Source organism: Mesoplodon bidens, assembly GCF_964165515.1.
Source record: "Mesoplodon bidens genome assembly, chromosome: 7".
Lineage (NCBI taxonomy): Eukaryota > Metazoa > Chordata > Mammalia > Artiodactyla > Ziphiidae > Mesoplodon > Mesoplodon bidens.
The window spans coordinates 58,135,954-58,159,714 of record NC_138164.1 but is presented as its reverse complement, the minus strand read 5'-3'; the positions used below and the strand labels follow the sequence as shown (position 1 = coordinate 58,159,714).

The following is a 23,761-nucleotide window of genomic DNA, read 5'->3' as shown; positions in this document are numbered from 1 at the left end:
GGTGTTCTACTTGTTTACTATGGATTTAGCTCTAAGATCCTAAAATTTCACATATAGATTTGCATATTTTACCTTCCCTCTAAGCTTCAAGGTAGTATATCCAACTGTCTACTTAATATCCCCACATAGCAGTCTTGCAGATATCGCAGCCTACCATGCTTGAGGCAGAAAACTTGACTTCTGCCCTCCATGTGCATTTCATATCTCAGTACATAATATCCCCTCCAACCAGTTTCTCAACCTAGAATCAAGTCAACCTTGGTTCTACCCTTTACTTCCTACACCATATTCATTCTATGAGAAGGTCCAGTTGGGTCAATCTCCACAGTAAATCTCAATATTGCCTACTCCATTTCAATCAAGACACCACCTCTCACTTACCCAGTAGTGGAACAAAATACCCTTAACAAGTATACAGAGGTGTTCTCTGTTTTTGTTCTCCAATATCTATATTTCCACAAAAACTCACCATATTGTGAAGTGAAGTGATCTGAAGTGAAAGGACTGTGCTTTATTCACTGCAATATTCCCAACCCTTGCCATACACAGTAGGTGTTAGACATTTCACCAGATGAAATATGAACAACCATACTACTGGAAAATGTCTTCTCACTTTTTCCTGATGAATCTTCTCATCTGATCCAGACTGAATCTGTTTGGTTATCTTCTAATTTAAAATACATCCAGGGTGAAAGTTCCAAGACCCCACCACCAACAACACCCTTGGTTGCCTGCATCAGAATAAACTTCTCATTTGAAAGTATTTTCCCCAGGACTTACTAATATTTGTTCATGTTTTCCAGGAACAAGAACTTGGCTATATAAACAATCTCAGTGACAACAGGAAATTTTTTTGTTTTTCCTCAGTGCAAAGAAGAGTGAATACCACATAACAGACCCTCTATAAATGACTGTTAATGATCCCGCATACCTGCTGCAACTTTACCCTCTATAAATATGCATTTTTCACAAATCCAAACATGTTTCACATTATCTCTGAGTCTCTATATCCCACCGACTTGATCTTGACCTTCTGAACATAACTGACCACCCTGTGACCTATCCATCCTTTTTCACCAAAGAAAAAGTTCTGTTCTATCCAATTTCTTCCCCCAAACACAGGGTGTCCAACAGTGCATGAACATCATTTCTGTTGAAGCTTATCAAAAATACACCCCTCCCAGAATCAGAACCTCAGAATAGGAGAGAAAATGGAGACAGGCTTCTTCTTCTAATATCCAGGTCCCAGGAATCTACTTGTGGTTAATGTTTTGTCCAGCCTATACTCTGTTTCAAGAGCCAGAATGTCCAAAACAGATTACAGAGTTTGTCTTCTATTTCATTGTTTTCCCCCAAAGTGCTTAAATGTGCCACCCTATGCAGAAAATAATCAGTTAATAATTGCATCTATTTTGTAGTCTAACCTATGTCTTAAGAGGATACCAGAATGATGAATTTTAAGAGACAGGAAGATAGTCTCTTACCTAACGTCCTTCAAGTATGTGACTTGTGGAAGAAAAACCTATAAGAAATATAACTCTTACCTCTCTCTCTGCATCTTCCTAGTGCAGGCCTCATTTCCTCTCTCCTAACTTATGCAGAAGCTTCTTAATTGGGACAGGGATTCTGGTGGAGTATTGAGGAGGAATGATAGGAGGCGAGAAGTGACAGGATCCAAGCTAATGTAATCAGCTAAAACTTCCTGGAGGTGAACCACAGTGTTTGGCATAGAAAGGAGGCAGCCATCCTCTGTAGCAGAGGGAGTGTCTGGAGTTTGTAGACAAAGCATTTAGGTTAACCTGTCAAGACTTATGTCCACTCAGTTGAAGAGCCAAATTAGAGGCAATAAAGGAATAGGGATTGGGCAGGAAGCTGATGCCTAAGACCAGCACTGGGTGTGGGAGGTAACTGAGCATGCCCCCATCCTTTCCCACTTACCACACCTATGTCATCTCCTTCCTGTTTCCCTTAGTTCTAGCTCCGCCCACAGCCCTTAGTCTGAAGTAGCATTCTTGGCCCTGTCCATTACCTCCATGCAAATTCAGTTCAGCCTTCCTCTTCCAGTGAGAAAAGTATGGGAAGGAGGGAGTTAGTTAGGAAGGGAACAGCTGGCTTTATCCTCACAAACCTCTGATTTTCTCCCAAAAGGATACGGAAACAGAAACTGCTGCACTTGAATAGGGTCCTTAGGGGCTCATGGAAGTCTCTGGCCTCTTCTCTATGGGTTGGCACAAGGAGACTCCACTGACCCAGGGCTCCCACCCCTAGGGTTTCCTGCAGCCCATGTCCTCTTCCCGTTTATGGTGTTAAGTCATGTCTCCAAGGGGTCATGCTTAAATCTCCAGAGACTGTCAGCACCTCAGGTAAAGCCTGCTTATACCTTGGTCTTTGATGTGTTTAACATTACCTCTACACTCTCCTTGCAGAGTCTCCTGGAACAGAGAGCCACATTGGAATATATAAACTACAACCAACTCCTGTCTGTGATTGGGAAGGGCAGCACCAAGCTTAACCAAGTCAACGTATCTGGTAGGTTTTGCTTTCATACAAGTTACGTATTGGTCTGAGCTAGGCATTCATTTCCAACTTGTAACTTTGGAATGGCACTTCCTCAATTGTGCTCTATTTCTTATATCTAAAATGGAGATAATATTCCCAAGTTTTCCTAATTAGAGGGAGAAGGAAGGATCTAAGTATATAATTGAGAAGCCATTATTAATATAATTGCATATTATCAATAATTACCAATAATCGATCAATAATAAAGGGTAACATCCTACCTACCACTGACCTCAACGTCTGATACTTTTTAAAGGCCTGAGAAGGAAACTGGTTTATACCAGGGTCTGACATGGACTTTGTCGGGCATAATTTCCCATAATGCTTTTATTTGAAAGATGTTCTTTCCATTATTTTGTTTTACATTATTGTGGTAAGAACACTTAAAATTTGTTAAGAGGATAGAGCTCATGTCAAGTGTACAATAAATTATTGTTGACTATAGGTACAATTTTGTATAGCAGTTTACCCTAACTGAAATTTTATGCCTGTTGATTAATAATTCCCTATTTCCCGCTCCCCCAATTCCTGGTAACCACTATTCCAGTCCTTGATTTTATGGATTTAATATTTTAGATACTTCATATTAGTGGAACCCTGCAGTATTTGTCTTTCTGAGTCTGGTTTATTTCATGTAATATAATATACTCAAGGTCCATCCATGTTTTGCATATTGCAGAATTTCTTATAAGGCTGAATAGTATTACATTGAATATATACACCATATTTTTTTATCCATTCATCTGTCGATGGACTTGTCAATCTGACTGGTGTGAAGTGATATCTCATTTTGGTTTTGATTTGCATTTCTCTGATAATTAGTGACAATGAGCATTTTTTTCAAATACATTTTGGCCATTTGAATGTCTTCTTTGTGGAAATGTCTATTCAAGAGCTGAGCCCATTTTAAAATGGGATTATTAGTTTTTATATTATTGAGCTGTATCAATTCCTTATCTTTTGGTGATTAACCCCCTATCAAACACATGTCTTGCATGTATTTTTCTCACATTCCATATGTTGTCTCTTCACTCCGTGGATTGTTACCTTTGCTGTGCAGAAGCTTTTTGGTTTGATATAGTTCCATTTGTATTTTTGCTTTTGTTTCCTGTACTTTTGGTGTCATGAAGTTTCCCCTATGTTATCTTCTAGGAGTTTTACAGTTTCAGGTCTTATGTTTTAGTTTTTAATCCATTTTGAGTTAATTTTTATACATAGTATAAGATAAAAACACAATTTTCTTCTTTTACATATGGATATACAGTTTTCCCTACACCATTTGTTGAAGACACTATCCTTTCCTTATTGGCCATATATAGGTGGATTTATTTCTGTGTTCTCTATTTTGTTCAATTTGCCTTGGTATCTGTATTTATGCCAATACCATACCATTTTGCTTATTATAGCTTTGAAGTCAGGAAGTGTGTCTCATCCTTTGTTCTTCTTTCTCAGGATCAGTTCAACTATTCATGGTTTTCTATAGTTCCATGCAAATTATAGAAATCATTTTCTTATGCTGTACAATAAGTCTGAGATTTTTATAGGGGTTTATTGAATCTGAAAGGTCTCTTTTTGTAGTATGGACATTTTAATGATATTAAACCTTCCAATCCATGAACACAAAATTGACACAAATAAGTGGAAAGACATCCCAATTTCTTCATCAATGTCCTATAGTTTTCAAAGTACAGGTCTTTCATCTCCTTGGTTAAATTTATTCATAAGTGTTTTATTCTTTTTAATGCAATTGTCAATGGGATTGTTTTCTTAATTTCTCTCTTTTTTAAATTGAAGTATAGTTATTATATATTTTTCAGATTCTTTCCCCATTATAGTTTATTACAAGATATTGAATATAGTTCCCTGTGCTATACAGTAGGTCATTGTTTATTTTATATATAGTAGTTTGTATCTGCTACTCCTAAACTCCTAATTTATCACTTCCCTGCCTCTTGCCCCTTTGGTACCCATAAGTTTGTTTTCTATGTCTGTGAGTCTGTTTCTGTTTTGTAAATAAGTTCATCTGTATCATTTTTTTTAAGATTCCATGTATGAGTGATATCATATAATATTTGTCTTTGTCTTTCACTTATCATGATAATCTCTAGGTTTATCCATATTGCTGCAAATGGCATTATTTCATTCTCTTTTGTGGCTAAGTAATACTGCATTGTTTATATATATACCACATCTTCTTTATTTATTCATCTGCCAGTGGACACCCATGTTGCTTCCATGTCTTGGCTATTGTAAATAGTGCTGCAGTGAACAGTGGGGTGCATGTATCTTTTCGAATTATGTTTTTCTCCAGATATACACCCAGGAGTGGGATTGCTGGATTATGTGGTAATTCTATATTTAGTTTTTAAAGGAACATTCATACTGTTCTCCATAGTGGCTGCACCAATTTACATTCCAGTCAACAGTATAGGAGGGTTCCCTTTTCTCCACACCCTCTCCAGCATTTATTATTTGTAAACTCTTTGATGATAGCCATTCTGACTGGTGTGAGTTGATACCTCATTGTAGTTTTGATTTGCATTTCTCTAATAATTAGTGTAGTTGAGCATCTTTTCATATGCCTACTGGCCATGTGTATGTCTTTGGAGAAGTGTCTATTTGCGTCTTCTGCCCATTTTTTGATTGGATTGTTTTTATGTTGTTGAGTTGTGTGAGCTGTTTGTATATTGTGGAAATTAATCCCTTATCAGTTGCATCATTTGCAAATATTTTCTCCCAGGCAGTACATTGTCTTTTTGTTTTGTTTACAGTTTCCTTTGCTGTGGAAAAGCTTATAAATTTGATTAGGCCCCATTTGTTTATTTTTGCTTTATTTCTATTGCCTTGGGAGACTGACCTAAGAAAACACTGGTACAGTAAGTCCCCTACATATGAACAAGTTCCATCCTGAGAGCACATTCATAAGTCCAGTTTGTTTGTAAGTCCAACAAAGTTAGCCTAGGTACACAACTAACACAACTGGCTATATAGTACTGTACTGTAATAGGTTTATAATACTTTCCACATAAATAATACATAAAGTACAGTAGTACCAGCTGCATTACCACTGCTTTTATGCTTGCTTCCATACATCCTATGCTTTAAATAAAGATACTGTACTACTGTACTCTATACAGTACTGTAAAGTACACAAAAACACAACCACTTGTACAGGATGCATGCACATGACAATGTATGCCAGACAAGTGAACGAACTAATGTGATTGGACATGTGAATGCATGTTCACTTCTTTGAAAGTTTGGCACTTGAAGGTTTGTATGTAGGGGACTTACCATACAATTTATGTCAGAGAATGTTTTGCCTATGTTCTCTTCTAGGAGTTTTATGATGTCATGTCTTATATTTAAGTCTTTAAGCCATTTTGAGTTTATTTTTGTGTATGGTGTGAATTAGTATGCTAAGTTCATTGATCTGTATGCGGCTGTCCAGGTTTCCCAGCACTATTTGCTGAAGAGACTGTCTGTTCTCCACTGTATATTCTTGCTTCCTTTGTTGAAGATTAATCGACTGTAGGTGTGTGGGTTTATTTCTGGGCTCTCTATTCTGTTTGATCCATATGCCTGTTTTTGTGCTAATATTACACTGTTTTGATTACTGTTGCTTTGTAGTATTGTCTGAAGCCTGGGAGTGCTATGCCTCAGCTTTGTTGTTTTTCCTCAGGACTGCTTTGGCAATTCTGGGTCTTTTGTGGTTCCATATAAATCTTTTCACAAAACTAGAATAAATAATGATAAGTGTCATGGGTAATTTGATAGGGATCACACTGAATCTGTGGATTGCTTTGGGTAGTATGCCCATTTTAACAATGTTAATTCTTCTAATCCAAGAGCATGGGATATCTTTCCATTTCTTTTTAATTCTTCAGTGTTTTATGGTTCTCAGCATATAAATCACCTCCTTGGTCAGGTTTATTTCTATGTATTCTATTTTTATTTTTTTGATGCAATTTTAAAACGTTTTTTTTCCACTTTTTTTCTGATATTTCATTGTTAGCATAAAGAAATGCAACAGATTTCTGTATGTTAATCTTGTATCTTGCTACCTTGCTGACCATATATGGTACCATGTCATTTGCATATAATGACAATGTTACCTATTCCCTTTCAATTTGGATATCTTTTATTCCTTTTTCTTTACTGATTTCTGTGGCTTGGACCAATACTATGTTGAAAAGAAGTGGTGAGAGTGAGCATGCATATCTTATTTCAGATTTTAGTGGGAAGGCTTTCAGCATTTCACCATCATGTTGGCTGTGGGTTTGTCATAAATAGCTTTTATTATACTGAGATATGTTCCCTCTATGTCTACTTTGGTAAATGTTCTTATCATGAATGGATGTTGAATTTTATCAAATGCTTTTTATGCATCAATTGAGATGATCAGGTGGTTTTTATCTTTTGTTGATGTGATGTACCACACTGATTTGATTGGCATATGTTTTTATTTTTTTAATTTAATTTTTATTTTATATTATAGTTAATTTAAAACATTGTGTTAGTTTCAGGTGTACAGAAAAGTGATTCAGTTGTACTTATACATATATTCATTCTTTTTAAAATTATTTTTCCCATATAGATTATTACAGAATATTGAGTAGAGTTCCCTGTGCTATACAGTGGGTCCTCATTGATTATGTATTTTATATATAGTAGTGTGTATATGTTAATCCTAAACTCTTAATTTATCCCTCCCCCCCAACTTTTCCTTTTGGTAACCATAAGTTTGTTTTCTAAGTCTGAGTCTGTTTTTGTTTTGTAAATAAGTTCATTTGTATAATTTTTTCCGATTCCACCTATAAGTGATATCATATGATATTTGCTTCCTTTGTCATAGATTGACCATAGGTGCATGGGTTTATTTCTGGGCTTTCTATCCTTTTCCACTGATCTATATTTCTGTTTTTGTGCAGGAACCATAGTGTTTTAATGACTATAGTTTTTTAGTATAGTCTGGTCAGGGAGCCTGATTCCTGAAGCTCCATTCTTCTTTCTCAAGATAGTTTTGGCTATTCAGGATCTTCTGTGTTTCCATACAAAATTTAAAATTATTCTAGTTCTGTGAAAAAAAAATGCTATTGGTAATTTGTTAGGGATTGCATTTAATCTGTAGATTACCTTGGGTAGTATGGTCATTTTGACAATATTTATTCTTCCAGTACAAGAACATGGTATAACTTTCCCTCTGTTTGTGTCATCTTCTATTTCTTTCATCAGCATCTTATAGTTTTCAGAGTACATACAGTTCTTTTTCCTCCTTAGGTAGGTTTAATCCTAGATATTTTATTCTTTTTGATGCAATGCTAAATCAGATTGTTTCCTTACTTTATCTTTCTGGTGTTTCATTGTTAGTATATAGAAATGCACGTGAGTTCTATGTATTAATTTTTTATACTGCAACTTTACCAAATTCATTGATGAGCTCTAGTTTTCTGGTAGCATCTTTAGGATTTTTCTATGTATAGTATCATGCCATCTGCAAATAGTGACAGTTTCACTTCTTCTTTTCCAATTTGTATTCTTTTAATTTCTTTTTCTTCTTTGATTGCCATGGCTGGGACTTCCAAAACTATGTTGAATAAAAGTGGTGTGAGTGGACATCCTTCTCTTGCTCCTGATCTTAGAGGAAATTCTTTCAGTTTTTTACCATTGAGTATGATGTTAGCTGTAGGTTTGTTATATATGGCCTTTATTATGTTGAGGTAGGTTCCATCTATGCCCAGTTTCTGGAGAGTTATTATTATTATTATAAATGGGTGTTCAATTTTGTCAAATGCTTTTTCTGCATCTCATGAGATGGTCATATGGTTTTTATTCTTCAGTTTGTTAATGTGGTATATCACACTGATTGATTTGTGGATTTGAAGAATGCTTACATCCCTGGGATAAATCCCACTTGATCATGTGTATGATCCCCTTAATGTATTGTTGGATTCTGTTTGCTTGTATTTTGTTGAGGATTTTAGCATCTATGTTCATTAGTGATACTGGCCTGTAATTTTCTTTCTTTGTGGTAGCTTTGTCTGGTTTTGGTATCAGGGTGATGATGGCTTTGTAGAATGAGTTTGGGAGTGTTCCTTCCTCTGCTATTGTTTGAAATACCTTTAGAAGGATAGGTGTTAGCTCTTCTCTAAATGTTTGATAGAATTCGCCTGTGAAGCCATCTGGTCTTGGACTTTCGTTTGCTGGGAGTTTTTAAATCAGTTTCAATTTCAGTACTTGTGCCCGGTCTGTTCATATTTTATATTTAATTCCTGGTTCAGTCTTGGAAGGTTGTACATTTCTAAGAATTTGTCCATTTCTTCCAGGTTGTCCATTTTATTGGCATACAGTTGCATATAGTAGTCTCTTATGATCCTTTGGATTTCTGTGCTGTCTGTTGTGACTTCTTTTTTGTTTTTAATCTTATTGATTTTAACCCTCTCCCTTTTTTTCTTCATGAGTCTGGCTAAAGATTTATCAATGCTGTTTATCTTTTCAAAGAACCTGGTTTTAGTGTCATTGACCTTTTCTATTTTTTTCTTCATCGCTATTTCTGTTCTGAACTTTATGATTTCTTTCCTTCTACTCACTTTGGGTCTTCTTTGTTCTTCTTTCTCTAGTTGCTTTAGGTGTAAGGTTAGGTTGTTTGAGATTTGTCTTTTTTCCCGAGGTAAAATTTTATTGCTATAAAATTCTGTCTTAGAACTGCTTTTGTTGCATCCCATAGGGTTTGGATTGTTGTGTTTTTGTTTTCCTTTCTCTGTAAGTATTTTCTGATTTCCTCTTTGATTTCTTCAGTGATCTGTTGGTTGTTTAGCAACACTGTTTAACCTCCAAGTATTTGCATTTTCTTGCAGTTTTTTTCTTGTAGTTGATTTCTAATCTCATAGTGTTGTTGTCAGAAAAGATGCTTGATATGATTTCAATTTTCTTAAGTTTACTGAGGCTCGCTTTGTGGCTCAACATGTGATCTATCCTGGAGAATGTTCCATGTACACTTGAGAAGATGTGTATTCTGCTGCTTTCAGATGGAATGCCCTATAAATATCAATTAAGTCCAACTGGTATAATGTGTCATTTAAGGCCTGTGTTTCCTTATTGATTCTTCTGTCTTGATGATCTGTCCATTGATGAAAGTGGTGTGTTAAAGTCCTCACTATTATTATGTTACTGTTGATTTCTCCTTTATGGCTGTTAGTATTTGCCTTATATATTGAGGTACTTCTATGTTAGGTGCATATATATTTATAGTTGTTATGTCTTCTTCTTGGATTTATCCCTTAATCATTATGCAGTGTCCTTCTTTGTCTCTTGTAATAGTCTTTATCTTAAAGTTTATTTTGTCTGATATGAGAATTGCTACTCCAGCTTTCTTTTGATTTCCATTTGCATGGAATATCTTTTCCATTCCCTCACTTTCAGTCTGTATGTGTCCCTAGATCTGAAGTGGGTCTCCTGTAGACAGTATATATATGGGTCTTGTTTTGTATCCATTCAGCCAGCCTATGTCTTTTGGTTGGAGAATTTAATCTTTTTACATTTAAGGTAATTATCAATATGTATGTTGCCATTTTAATTGTTTTGGGTAGGTCTTTGGGTTTTAATTGTTTTTGTAGGTCTTTTTCTTCTCTTCCTCTTTTATTCTCTTCTCTTGTGATTTGATACCTAACTTTAGTGTTGTGTTTGGTTTGCTTTCTCTTTTGTGTTTCTATTGTAGAGTTTAAGTTTGTGGTTACCATGAGGCTCTGATATAGCAGTCTATATATAAACAAGATTGTTTTAACTTGCTGGTCTTTTAATTTCAAATGCATTTCCAATATCATGCATTTGTACTCTCCTCACAATTGGTTTTGATATCATATTTGTGTGTGGATTGTTTCCTATCTTTCCTGTATGTTTGCCTTTACTGGTGAACTTTTCTACTCTTAATTTCCTTGTTTCTAGTTGTGGCCTTTTCTTTTCTGCCTGGAGAAGTTCCTTTAGTATTTTTGTAAAGCTGGTATGGTGTTGCTGAATCCTCTGCTTGTCTGTAAAGCTTATGATTTCTCCATCAAGTTTGAACAAGAACTATGCTGGGTAGAGTATTCTTGGTTGTAGGTTTTTCCCTTTCATCATTTAAAATATATCTTGCCACTCCCTTCTGGCCTGCAGAGTTTCTGCTGAAAAATCAGATGATAACCTTATGGGGATTCCTTTGTGTGTTATTTGCTTTTCCCTTTTTGCTTTCAATATTTTCTTTGTCTTTTTGTCAGTTTGATTAATATGTGTGTTGGCGTGTTCCTCCTTGGGTTTACCCTGTATAGAACTCTCTGTGCTTCTTGGACTTGAGTTAATGTTTCCCATGTTAGGGAAGTTTTCAGCTATTATCTCTTCAAATATTTTCTCAGGCCCTCTCTCTTTTCTCCTTCTGGGATCCCTATAATGTGAATGTTGGTGCATTTAATGTTGTCCCAGAGGTCTCTGAGACTGTTCTCATTCCTTTTTATTCTTTTTTCCTTATTCTATTCTGTGGCAGTGATTTCCACCACTCTATCTTCCAGCTCACTTATTCATTCTTCTGCCTCAGTTATTCACCTGCCCCCATTTCTTTTTAAAAGTTTATTAGTGTATAGAAATGCAACAGATTTTAAAAAATTATAGTTGATTTATAATGTTTCAGGTGTACAGCATAGTGATTCAATATTTTTGCAGATAATACTCCATTATAGGTTATTACAAGACAATGGCTATAATTCCCTATGCTATACAGTATATCCTTTTTGCTTATCTATTTTGTACATAGTAGTTTGTATCTATTAATCTCATACCCAAATCTGTCCCTCCACCTTCCCTTTCCCCTTGTTACCCCAAATTCGTGTTCTGTATCTATGGGTCTGTTTGTTTTGCATATATATTCATTTGTATTAATTTTAGGTTCCATATATAAGTGATATTATACAGTATTTGTCATTCTCAGCCTGACTTATTTCACTGAGCATAATATTCTCTAGGTCCATACACATTGCTGCAAATGGCAGTATTTTATTTATGGCTGAGTAATACTCATATATATATATATAATCTCACATCTATTTAATGCAGTCACCGGTTTGATAGGCACTTGGGTTGTGTCTATGTCTTGGTTGTTGTAAATGTTGCTATAAACATTGGGGTGCATATATCTTTTTGAATTAGAGTTTTTATTATTTTTTTCAGATATATGTCAAGCAGTTCAATTGCTGGATCATATGGTAGTTCTATTTTTAGTTTTTTGAGCAAACTCCATATTGTTTTCCATAGTGGCTGCATCAACTTACATTCCCACTAACACTGTACAAGGGTTCCTTTTTCTCCAGATCCTTGCCAACATTTGTTATTTGTAGACTTTTTGATGATAGCAATAGCCATTTCATTTCTGCCTTCCAGTATCACAGAAATGTGTCTTCTGCCCAGCCCCAACTGGAAACCACACAGGGAAAGGAATCCTAGGAAACATAGTTCCAGCTTGGCCAAGATGATACAGTACAATACCCTTACAACACTGGATGCATCTGAGAAATCTTGGATAAACCAAATTAAGAATAATATTAGTTCCTGAGTAAGCATCTAGTGGTTTGTCTACTTATCTATATCATATATCTGTCCAACTAATCTGCCTATAGAACATAGTGTGATGGTTGTATCCTTTAACTATGTCTCACCTCAATTACTCTCATACCCAGCCAACTTTAACAGATAAGGATTGAACCAGAAAATATTCCTTGAAAAGGAGGAGTCCTGGCCAAGATTCTAATCCAGCTCTCAATTCTGAATAACAATCAATTTTATATTTTGTTGGTGTTTGTTCCATTTGAATCAAGTGAGTCAGTTTTCCTTGTTGTTGAAGACAGAAGTAAACAGTCAACCATACTATTCACTAAAAAGGAGATTTGCACTGGTCAGGCAATATTTCCAGAACTATAGATCCTTCAGATCTTAGGCTTTTCTTTTTAGATCTTCTGCAGAGTCATTTCTAAAACTTAATTCTAGAATTCTCATTTCTAGAATCCAGTCATAGAAGGATACCAGTGCCAGGACCTCCCATGTTGCCCCTTTAGCAGGACATATAATTCTTGGCTTTTAAATTCAAAAGCTTTGAGCCAAAAAAATGACAAAAAACATATAAGGGTATCTGACCTGGCAGAACAGATTTCTGTTCCTGGTTTCAGATTAGGTTGGGCACAAAGGCCATCTGTGCCTGGTGGGAGAAAGAACACTAGTTGGGACCATACCTTCTCCTTCTTAAGCTGAGGCTCCCAAGACTCCAAGTGGTGTGAAAGCAGATCATAAGCACTCTGGGGGCACAGATGAAACAAATAAGTTGGCTGAGAGAGAGAATAAGAGTGGTCACTTTGGCCAGTTTGCAGAGGGTGCTGAAGCTGGGACAAAGGGATGAGCATGAGAAAGACAGAGTGGACAGTCTCTGCCAGGGTCCTGTGGGGGCGTGACTGTAATCTCAGTGGATCAACTGTACCAGAGACTCTAGTTGGAGGAGGTCATATACCACAGGCCACAGTGTGAAAAAATACCATAATTATAGCAAAAGATGTATATGGGGTCGAGGCCAGCCAAGAAAAGGAAGCAGGAAATAGTTGTCTCCCATATGACTGCCATGGTGGCAGTCTTGTAAGAACTCACCCACCCCCTACTGCAGTTTTAAATCTAACACAAGGAAGAGGGTGATGTAAAAACTGCTGGGGGAGTTTTTAAAACTGTATCAGCATAAATGAAGGATTTCTTAATCAATTCCAATTTATAAAGTTGATTGGATTTGGTTGGAAATGCTGTCTTGTATAACAATTTTATTTTTACTCTAAGCCCCATTGCAGATGGATGATGCAGGGGAACAAAAGAAGGAAATGACATTTTGCACAACTGAGTTTGTGAGTATAAATTTTTTACTTGTTATACAAGGAAATATTTAGAGGTATTTAGCCTTTTACCATCACAAGACTAATTAGGTGGGTGTCAATAGTTAAAAAGGCTCAGATGTACATGAGTGGGTACCAGGCAGCCAAAGAGAACAGACGAAAGCTGAGTCTGTTTACATAACTAATTTTCTGTAGAGAAGAAAAGAACAGAGAGTGCTTTCTAGAGCTGAGGCTAGTACACTTACGAGTGAGGCACAATTGCAGACATTCTTTGGCTTTTCCAGGAACTTGTTCTAGTTACTCTTCCTGACTTATTATCCTTCCCATGGGCCTTTCAGTGCATGATAAAATACTGTTTTTAAAAGACAACTTGTGTTTCATGTGCCAGGGATTATGAAGGCATTTTTTTTTATTTTATTTTTGAGAATTGTTTTTTTTTAATTACAGAAGAATACTATGGTAGATTTATACCAACACATCTGAAAATCTGGACAAAATGGCTGATTATTGATTAGTTATATACAGCCATTATTTACACCTGTTTTTTTAAATTTATTTATTTATATGAAGGCATTTTAGATTCATTATCTCATTATATCCTTATAATTAACCCATGAGGAGCTACTATTGTTGCTTCCATTTTTAAGAGGAGGAGACTGGAGGAAACTTACACAAGCCTCTTAGATAGCCTCATCCACCAGAGGGCAGACAGCAGAAGCAAGAAGAATTACAATCCTGCAGCCTGTGGAACAAAAACCACATTCACAGAAAGATAGACAAGATGAAAAGGCAGAGGGCTACGTACCAGATGAAGGAACAAGATAAGACCCCAGAAAAACAACTAAATGAAGTGGAGATAGGCAACCTTCCAGAAAAAGAATTCAGAATAATGATTGATTGATAGTGAAGAAGATCCAGGACCTCGGAAAAACAATGGAGGCAAAGATTGAGAAGATGCAAGAAATGTTTAACAAAGACCTAGAAGAATTAAAGAACAAACAAAAACAGAGATGAAAAATAAAATTACTAAAATGAAAACTACAAGAAGGAATCAATAGCAGAATAACTGAGGCAGAAGAATGGATAAGTGACCTGGAAGACAGAATGGTGGAATTCACTGCTGGAGAACAGAATAAAGAAAAAAGAATGAAAAGAAATGAAGACAGCCTAAGAGACCTCTGGGACAACATTAAACACAACAACGTTCACATTATAGGGGTCCCAAAAGGAGAAGAGAGAAAGGACCCGAGAAAATATTTGAAGAGCTTATAGTCGAAAACTTCCCTAACATGGGAAAGGAAATAGCCACCCAAGTCCAGGAAGTGCAGAGAGTCCCATACAGGATAAACCCAAGGAGAAACATGCCAAGACACACAGTAATCAAACTGGCAAAAATTAAAGACAAAGACAAATTATTGAAAGCAACAAGGAAAAAATGACAAATAACATACAAAGGAATTCCCATAAGGTTAACAGCTGATTTCTCAGCAGAAACTCTACAAGCCAGCAGGGAGTGGCATGATATACTTAAAGTGATGAAAGGGAAGAACCTACAACAAAGATTACTCTACCTAGCAAGGATCTCATTCAGATTCGATGGAGAAATCAAAAGCTTTACAGACAAGCAAAAGCTAAGAGAATTCAGCACCACCAAACCAGCTCTACAACAAATGCTAAAGGAACTTCTCTAAGTGGGAAACACAAGAGAAGGAAAGGACCTACAAAAACAAACCCAAAACAATTGAGAAAATGGACATAGGAACATATATATTGATAATTATCTTAAACACGAATGGAATAAATGCTCCAAACAAAAGACACAGGCTTACTGAATGGATACACAAACAAGACCCATATATATGCTGTCTACAAGAGACCCACTTCAGACCAAGGGACACAGACAGACTGAAAGTGAGGGGACGGAAAAAGATATTCCATGCAAATGGAAATCAAAAGAAAGCTGGAGTAGCAATACTCATATCAGATAAAATAGACTTTAAAATAATGTTACAAGAGACAAGGAAGAACACTACATAATGATGAAGGGATCAATCCAAGAAGAAGATATAACAATTTTAAATATATATGCACCCAGTATAGGAGCACCTCAGTACATAAGGCAACTGCTAATAGCTATAAAAGGGGAAATTGACAGTAACACAATAATAGTGGGGGACTTTAACCTCTCACTTACACCAATGGACAGATCATCCAAAATGAAAATAAATAAGGAAACAGAAGCTTTAAATGACACAATAGACCAGACAGATTTAATTGATATTTATAGGACATTCCATCCTAAAACAGCAGATTACACTTTCTTCTCAAGTACGCAAAGAACATTCTCCAGGATAAATCACATCTTGGGACACAAATCAAGCCTCAGTAAATTTAAGAAAATTGAAATCATATCAGGCATCTTTCCTGATCACAACGTTATGAGATTAGAAATGAATTATATCAGGCATCTTTCCTGATTACAACGTTATGAGATTAGAAATGAATTACAGGGAAAGAAACGTAAAAAACACAAACACATGGAGGCTAAACAATATGTTACTAAATAACCAAGAGATCACTGAAGAAATCAAAGAGGAAATCAAAAAATACCTAGAGCGGGCTTCCCTGGTGGCACAGTGGTTGAGAGTCCGCCTGCCGATGCAGGGGACACGGGTTCGTGCCCTGGTCCGGGAAGATCCCACATGTCGCAGAGTGGCTAGGCCTGTGAGCCATGGCCGCTGAGCCTGTGCATCCGGAGCCTGTGCTCCGCAATGGGAGAGGACACAACAGTGAGAGGCCCGCGTACCGCAAAAAGAAAAACAAAACAAAACAAACAAACAAAATACCTAGAGCCAAATGACAATGAATACACAATGATCCAAAACCTATGGGATGCAGCAAAAGCAATTCTAAGAGGGAAGTTTACAGCTATACAAGCCTACCTCAAGAAACAATAAAAATCTCAAATCAACAATCTAACCTTACACTTAAAGGAACTAGAGAAAAAAGAACAAACAAAACCCAAAGTAAGCAGAAGGAAAGAAATCATAAAGATCAGAGCAGAAATAAATGAAATAGAAAACAATAGCAAAGATCAATAAAACTAAAAGCTGGTTCTTTGAGAAGATAAACAAAATTGACAAACCTTCAGCCAGACTCATCAAGAAAAAGAGGGAGAGGACTCCAATCAATAAAATTAGAAATGAAAAAGGAGAAGTTACAACAGACACCACAGAAATACAAAGCATCCTAAGAGACTACTACAAGCAACTCTATGCCAATAAAATGGACAACCTGGAAGAAATGGACAAATTCTTAGAAAGGTATAACCTTCCAAGACTGAACCAGGAAGAAACAGAAAATATGAACAGACCAATCACAAGTAATGAAATTGAAACTGTGATTAAAAGTCTTCCAACAAACAAAAGCCCAGGACCAGATGGCTTCACAGGTGAATTCTATCAAACATTTAGAGAAGAGATAACATGCATCCTTCTCAAACTCTTCCAAAAAATTGCAGAGGAAGGAACACTACCAAACTCATTCTATGAGGCCACCATCACCCTGATACCCAAACCAGACAAAGATACTACAAAAAAAAATTACAGACCAATATCACTGATGAATATAAATGTAAAAATCTTCAACAAAATACTAGCAAACAGAATCCAACAACACATTAAAAGGATCATACACCATGATCAAGTGGGATTTATCCCAGGGATGCAAGCATTCTTCAATATATGGAAATCAATCAATGTGGTCTACAGAAGAAGTAACAGGTCATCTATAGAGGAACCCCTTACTGTGGCATTTCGGAGGATATTCGGCTAGAAAGTTCTTAGTACTAATCCTCTTGAATTCAATTAAGTCCAGATTAAGAGCCATGGATCTCCATACACACACTGTGCTTTACATAGTATAAATGGACTTTCAGCTAATGTCAAAGAGCTATCCCATGACAAAGGTTCCTTGTCATTTCCCTCACAGCACTGGTGCCAGTGATAGACATGAACATCATTTTTCTTCATTTTCTCCAAAGCACAAGTTATGGTCAGAAGATAACTGTAAAATAAGCTTCTAACTCTGGTAATTTTATGGTATCTTTTCATCAACTCCTAATAAAATCTAGCAGATACATTACATTTGGCATTTAAATTATGTTCATAGAACACAATGTTTCCCCAATAAATGACTTAGGTTTGGTACTGAACTCCAGGACCCTTGATAAGGAGATGGGGAAATAAGTACCCTTCACCCCAAAACAATGGGAAAACATTAATAAATGTTACCCATTCAACCTTAGGCTTAGGCATAGGATTCTGAGGAAATAGAAATTTAGACCTGGCTTAGGGGCATTAAGCCAAACTTTAGAAAAAAGTTTCTGATGTTCTAAGTCCTTCATTTTTTTGTTGATGATATATGAGGTTTAAATTTTAGCTCTGGTTTAATCATTGGCTTCTTTAGATTATACATTCAAATGTGAAGATGATTCCTTTTAAGCTAAGGTAAGTCATCTTAGCTTTTAAATTTTTGTAATGGTTTGTAAATTGAGGAGGCTAAATGAACATTTTCAATTTAAAGTCTGAAACTTTTTACAACTAAAATGGACATACTGTAATTGAGTGATTGCTTCATTCTGTTTTTTTCATGCATTATCACGAAATTTCTATAGGTTTCTAGCCTGAAGTAGTCATCTTATTATGGAACTTCTATGATCAATAAATAATAAAATTTCATACATTTATTTTGATAATTTGTCCCTAAGAATTCTCCAAAGAGATCTAAAATTATATAAAGGTTTGCATCTACCACTGGGAATATATTTATTCTCATCACCTTTACCCAGTTCTCTACCCAACCTCTTTCATATCAATAATCCCACTCTTACCTTCTTGCTTCTGTTGTTTTACTTCAGTTTGGTTGCTGTCCTTCATGTAGGCCATTTCAGGGTCTCCAAAATGGAATCTCCTAATGTCCTTCTGTCTCCTCCTCCCCACTCGTAGTTAATTTTATTAGGAGGAGATGTGGGATACTCATCTCCTGAGAAATGTGGAGATAAATGGAAATGTGGGCATTTCCATTTATCTATTTAAATGGGAGAATGACCTGGCTTGAGGACTTTAACTCCTGTGAGTAGTAGAGTCCCATTCCAAGTCTCATTATAGTAAGGTTTCTACATTCATATTGCCTCCATTCTCAACAAAAGACCTTTTATGGGGCAAGTGAAAAGGATTGGAAAAGCTTGCCAACACATTTTAATTTTTCCAGACCTTTATGAACAGAATTTGTAAACCGTTTTCAAGAAGGTGTTAAATTATAATTTTACCTCCTAGAAATTGTGCAAAACACTCTCTCCAAAGAGAAACCAGAAATCCTTCACCAAAAAAGTCAAAGATATAAATGATCCTACTTCTGTGGTCTGTATGCTTGTGTCTATTGTGCTTAATTTTATGAAGTCAAATAGTAAAAGGAATATTGTACAAAAACTAAAGCCCTGATTTCCTCTTTCAAATATTTCAGATATTCCCCTTTCCACTTTCAGGAAATCCATGGTCAAACAGAATATATTCAAGCATTCCTCTTAGACCCTTTTCTCCATAACTCAGGTAAGACTTGGTTGCATGGGTCTTATTTCATTGGTTTCCCTGGTCAGAACCTTTTCCTGCCATCACTAAATATCTGTCTCATAGATTCAGAACAGTCACTTGGGTTGAGCCCCTGACTTAAGAATGTGGAGAAGTCTCTCTCAAATTTGTTTAGTGTGAACAGCATAGAAAATTGGGTCGAGGATGGGTGGAATGAGGAGGTAAAAGTTGGCCAAAAGGATATGGATATGGGGAGGGACATGATGGCCAAAGCAGTGAGTGAGAGAGGAAACAGCAATGGGGATACAGAAGACAAAGATAGCACAAATATGGGAACTGCATGTTCCTAGGGTTTGAAGCCTAGCCTCAGGGGTGGCCAACCCCATGACAGCCCTAAAAATCATCACATAGGAGGCAGTGCTGGCAAATGAATCCAGGATCAATACCAGGAAGCCAATTCCCATTCCATATAAGTTGTTGACTGTTGTGTCACTACATGCCAAGGTGACCATGGCCATGTACTCACAGTAGGAGTGGGCAATGACTTGGGTCCAGTAAAGGGGAAGCCTCAGGCGAATCATCAGGGTCCAATGTAGAGTACTCCATGGAGGAGGGCAGCCAGGCCCAAACATCCTACTACTGAATGGGTGAGCATTGAGGTGTGGCATAGTGGGTCACAGATGGCCACATAGTGATCAAAAGCCATGGCAAGGAAGATGCCTGACTCCACCGTGATGAAGCAGTGGATAAAGAACATTTGGGTCAAGCAAGTATCTAGGTCAATGTGACAGGCACCAAACCAGAAGATGGTTAGCAGTTTGGACATGGTAGAGGTTAACAGGACCAAGTCAATGACAGCCAACATGCACAGGAAGAAGTACATGGGCTGGTGCAGGCTGCGCTCCAAGTTTACCACGGCCAGGATGATCACATTCCCCACCACAGCCACCAGGTACATGGAGCTAAAGGGGATGGAGAGCCAGATGTGCAGGGACTCCAGCCCTGGGATGCCAGTAAACCAGAAAGAAGTAGGCACCAAGCAGGCATTATTAGCAAGCAGACATGAACATGTTTGAGGGCTTAGAGTGGCTAGGGGACAGGAGCTCTTAGTTTTAGATTTTTACTGCTATGACAGATATTGCCTCTGGAAACTATAGACTACTGGAATCTTATTTCCATCCTGGCAGAACCTATAATAAAGAAGAATTCTGAATGCCTACTTGAAAACTGACATGTATTTTATAAAAGAGACTCTGCATGAAAACACCCACTGGTAAATGTAGAAACAAGTATGCTTAACATTTCTACTGCTAAATTGCTCTCTTCCATTTCCTTTAGGAAATATTTCCCAAAGCAAAATTACTGGATCAAAGGGGATAATCAAGTTGGGGGACTTCTACACTGGAAAACACAAAGTTCTACGTGCAATGATTAAATGTAAGTCCATGTAATGTGTTTAGCCTAGTGCCTGCATATGCTTCATTACATTAAGGACAGAGTCTATTAAACTTTCTGAGAATCTGGGCATCATCTATAATTTGAGATAGGTAAAAGATGAGGTGCATATTTTTATAAGCAAATCTCACTGGACATTTGCCCATTATCTGATCAGTGATTTAAAAAAATGTACCGACAGAAAACAGTCAACAGGACCCTTCTTACTGGCCACATACTTCTTGGTCTCTATTCTTTGAAGAGATAGGGAAATCAGTGCTAAACCACTGTCCATTACTTGTAAAAGCCTGGTCCACTTCTTGCTCTTTTGCCCTTCAGGTGCCTCTAAGAATCCAGCAATGGCTCCTACTGCTACACATCCTCAGGGTTCAGAAGCTGAGGGCACAGGGTATAATTTGGGTCTTGTCCTGTCTTGGGCTTGCCCTCCTCATGTTTCCCACTAGAGTCTCAGATTCAACAAGTCAGACTTCCCATACTCATGTCATGGTAACATGGTGACTTTCTTCACATGGCTACATTTTTGCTGAGAGGTCTCACCACCTTCTTGGTTTTTTTTACCCAGGCATCAAGTCCCATCCCAGACCATCTCTCTTCTACAAAGCCTTCTTTGATATCTCTATACCAGAGTGGATGCGTACATATTCACTGAATTCCCACCAACTAAATTCCATGCACATTTCAAATTATTCATGTCTAAAATATAAATAGAAGTTACATTTTCATAGCAAATAAGCATAAGAAATGCCCTTATGTAACCTCATGGATTTGTAATTCAGGCTCCAGCACACAATGTTAGGTTTTTTGAGTTTACTTACTTCTGGGTCAGGTATTGACTAGGTACTGAAAAAAAAAGATTAAAGTTGTGTGAACTTTAAAATCGTTCACCGATGTTCTTTTATATTAACTCTGACTTTAGCAATTCTGTGAATTGAGTACTTGAATATGCCAATAAGTGATACCATGTGTGAAACTACTTCCTCAGGGGTCAAATGTAAAGATTCTGTGAATCTATTGGATAAGAAAAGGAAAGGATGGGAGATAGCACCACAGTAGCAGCTTAGGATATCAGCTTTGCCATCTAAAAAAACCAGATTTCCCATCCAGACCATCTTACCCTATGTTTGGGTAAATTGCCTAAACTCTTGAAGTCTCAGTCTTTTTCTTATTAAAAATGGGGAGACTATCAACTGCAAAGGGTAAGGATAAAGAACAAATAAAATAAGTGTGAGGCTTTTGGCATATGGCATCAGCTTCTTTTCCCCAAATTCTTACTGTTCCCTATGGGGTGGGGAGTAGAGCAGAAATTTACATCCTGCAAATTGGAATAGTTTCCTTTGTTTCACTGTCAAGTGGGACACCTTTGAAGATTCCTCAAAAGTCCAGGAATTGTAGGGCTTCCCTGGTGGCGCAGTGGTTGGGAGTCTGCCTGCCGATGCAGGGGACGCGGGTTCATGCCCCGGTCCAGAAGGATCCCACGTGCCACGGAGCAGCTGGGCCCGTGAGCCATGGCCGCTGGGCCTGTGCGTCTGGAGCCTGTGCTCCGCAATGGGAGAGGCCCGCATACCGCAAAAAAAAAAAAAAAAAAAAAAAAAAAGTCCAGGAATTGTAGAGATGAGACAGGGATTTATTGGGAACACTGGTCAATACACAATTTTATCTCATAAAAGGGTGTTCTCTGAAGATACTGTGATAGGTCCCTTTATGGTTTAGGATGGTGGTCTAATTACTCAAAGTCAGGGAAGGTCAAAGTATCTCATCATAAAAGAATCAATGTTCATGCAATGGACTTAAAACCAGATTTCTAACTTTGATTTGTGCCAGACCCAATTTAGTCAGTGAATTGTAACTGAGTTTTAGGCTGGGACAAAGAATATGAGCATACGAATAAAAATCCACCAAGTTGATAATTGGCATCTTAAGTGGTGGTTTGAACTAGGTGTGATGCCTAAACTGTGTCACTTTACCTAGAACATTCTAGAGAAACATTTTCTGTATCAGTCCACATAAGGGCATCCTTACCTGAACATGGGAGACATGCCTGCAAGTCCTGGAAGAGGCATCCTGATAGTGGGTCTGAAGCTCCTGAGAGAGATGTTTTGTTGTGGTGAAATAAACATGGATTAGAAGCAAGACAAACTTAGTTCAAATACGAACTCTACTGTTTCTGGCTCTGTGACTTAGAAAACAAAGGCAGAGAGATTACACTGCCTGTTTGCCAGTCTGTGAAATGAAGGGAGTAAGAGCTGCCTTAGAGTTGCATCATGTATTAAAATGAACTGTTTATAAATGTGTGTGTTTGCACACACAGAAGGTGAAATATTAGAATGCCTGGCCTCTGGAACAGGCACTGTATTCCCTCCTTACCTACTCCTCCCCTCTGTTCTTTGTCCCCTTCCAGAGAACACAGACACAGTGTTATTTTCATATGACCTTAGTAACTCCATATCCTTCTTTCCCAACTGTATGAATAGCCTTTTAAACATGGATAAAAATAATTAACGAGACCTGTTGATGGTATAAAGATGCAGTTGGGAGAGAAGTTTGCCTGACTGTGGAGCAGAAGACAAGAGGTCCAATCAGGATGGAATAGTTCAATCTTTTCTCTCATGTTCTGATGGGGAGTACTAGGCAACAAAGCTTTCTACATTGGGGTTTCGCCTCTTCCTTGATTCATAACCCAGCCCAATTTGTACTCAACTTATTTCCTCTACTTTTGACTAGAACTGTAAAGAAGATAAGCTCTGGATGGACCAAAGACAAATGCAGTTTCTGAAAATTGGAGTCTGATTCCAATAACTTTGTCTCCATCTCTGGAATGTACTTACCCATTTGGACAACGTCCACAGAGCTCCTTACAGTAGTCACCTCTTGTCTGGATGCTTTGATGAATTTAGTTCATAGTCAAAGGGAGGCCATGGCTCTGACTTCTTCAATATTTTCTCCTGTGTCCCCTCTTTATCCAGGTACTGAAAACAGACAGTTGCTTCCCAAGGGTTGCACAGAGACACCTGCATTCTTCCCTCTGTATCTTGAGTTACCCCCCATGGGAGTAATCTTCACTCCTTATTCCACTCTACCTCCCAGGACTAGATTATAAGACTTATTCCTACTCTCCTCCTGGGCCTGTTCACTAGCCCCAGGTCTCTGACTATTCTCCCCCAAGGCCTGAAGTATTCAAGGACTCTAAGAGTAACATTGGGAGAGAGTTCACAGGAGAAGGGTGGGGGAAAAAATAAACATCAGATACTGATATAACCAATATGGACACTT

The 23,761-nt window shown here is 37.4% G+C and overlaps 1 pseudogene across 1 annotated transcript in view; it reads right to left on the bottom strand.

The window, feature by feature from the left end:
- LOC308620788 overlaps window positions 1-23,320 on the bottom strand; it is a 57,244-nt pseudogene extending 33,924 nt beyond the window's left edge. Inside the window, exons 1-2 of the transcript in view lie at window positions 23,317-23,320; window positions 19,157-20,125 (exon numbers count right to left, since the gene is read on the bottom strand). The product of the transcript in view is annotated as an uncharacterized misc_RNA (transcript). The remainder of the gene's footprint in view (window positions 1-19,156; window positions 20,126-23,316) is intronic.
- Between the last annotated feature and the right edge of the window lie 441 nt (window positions 23,321-23,761).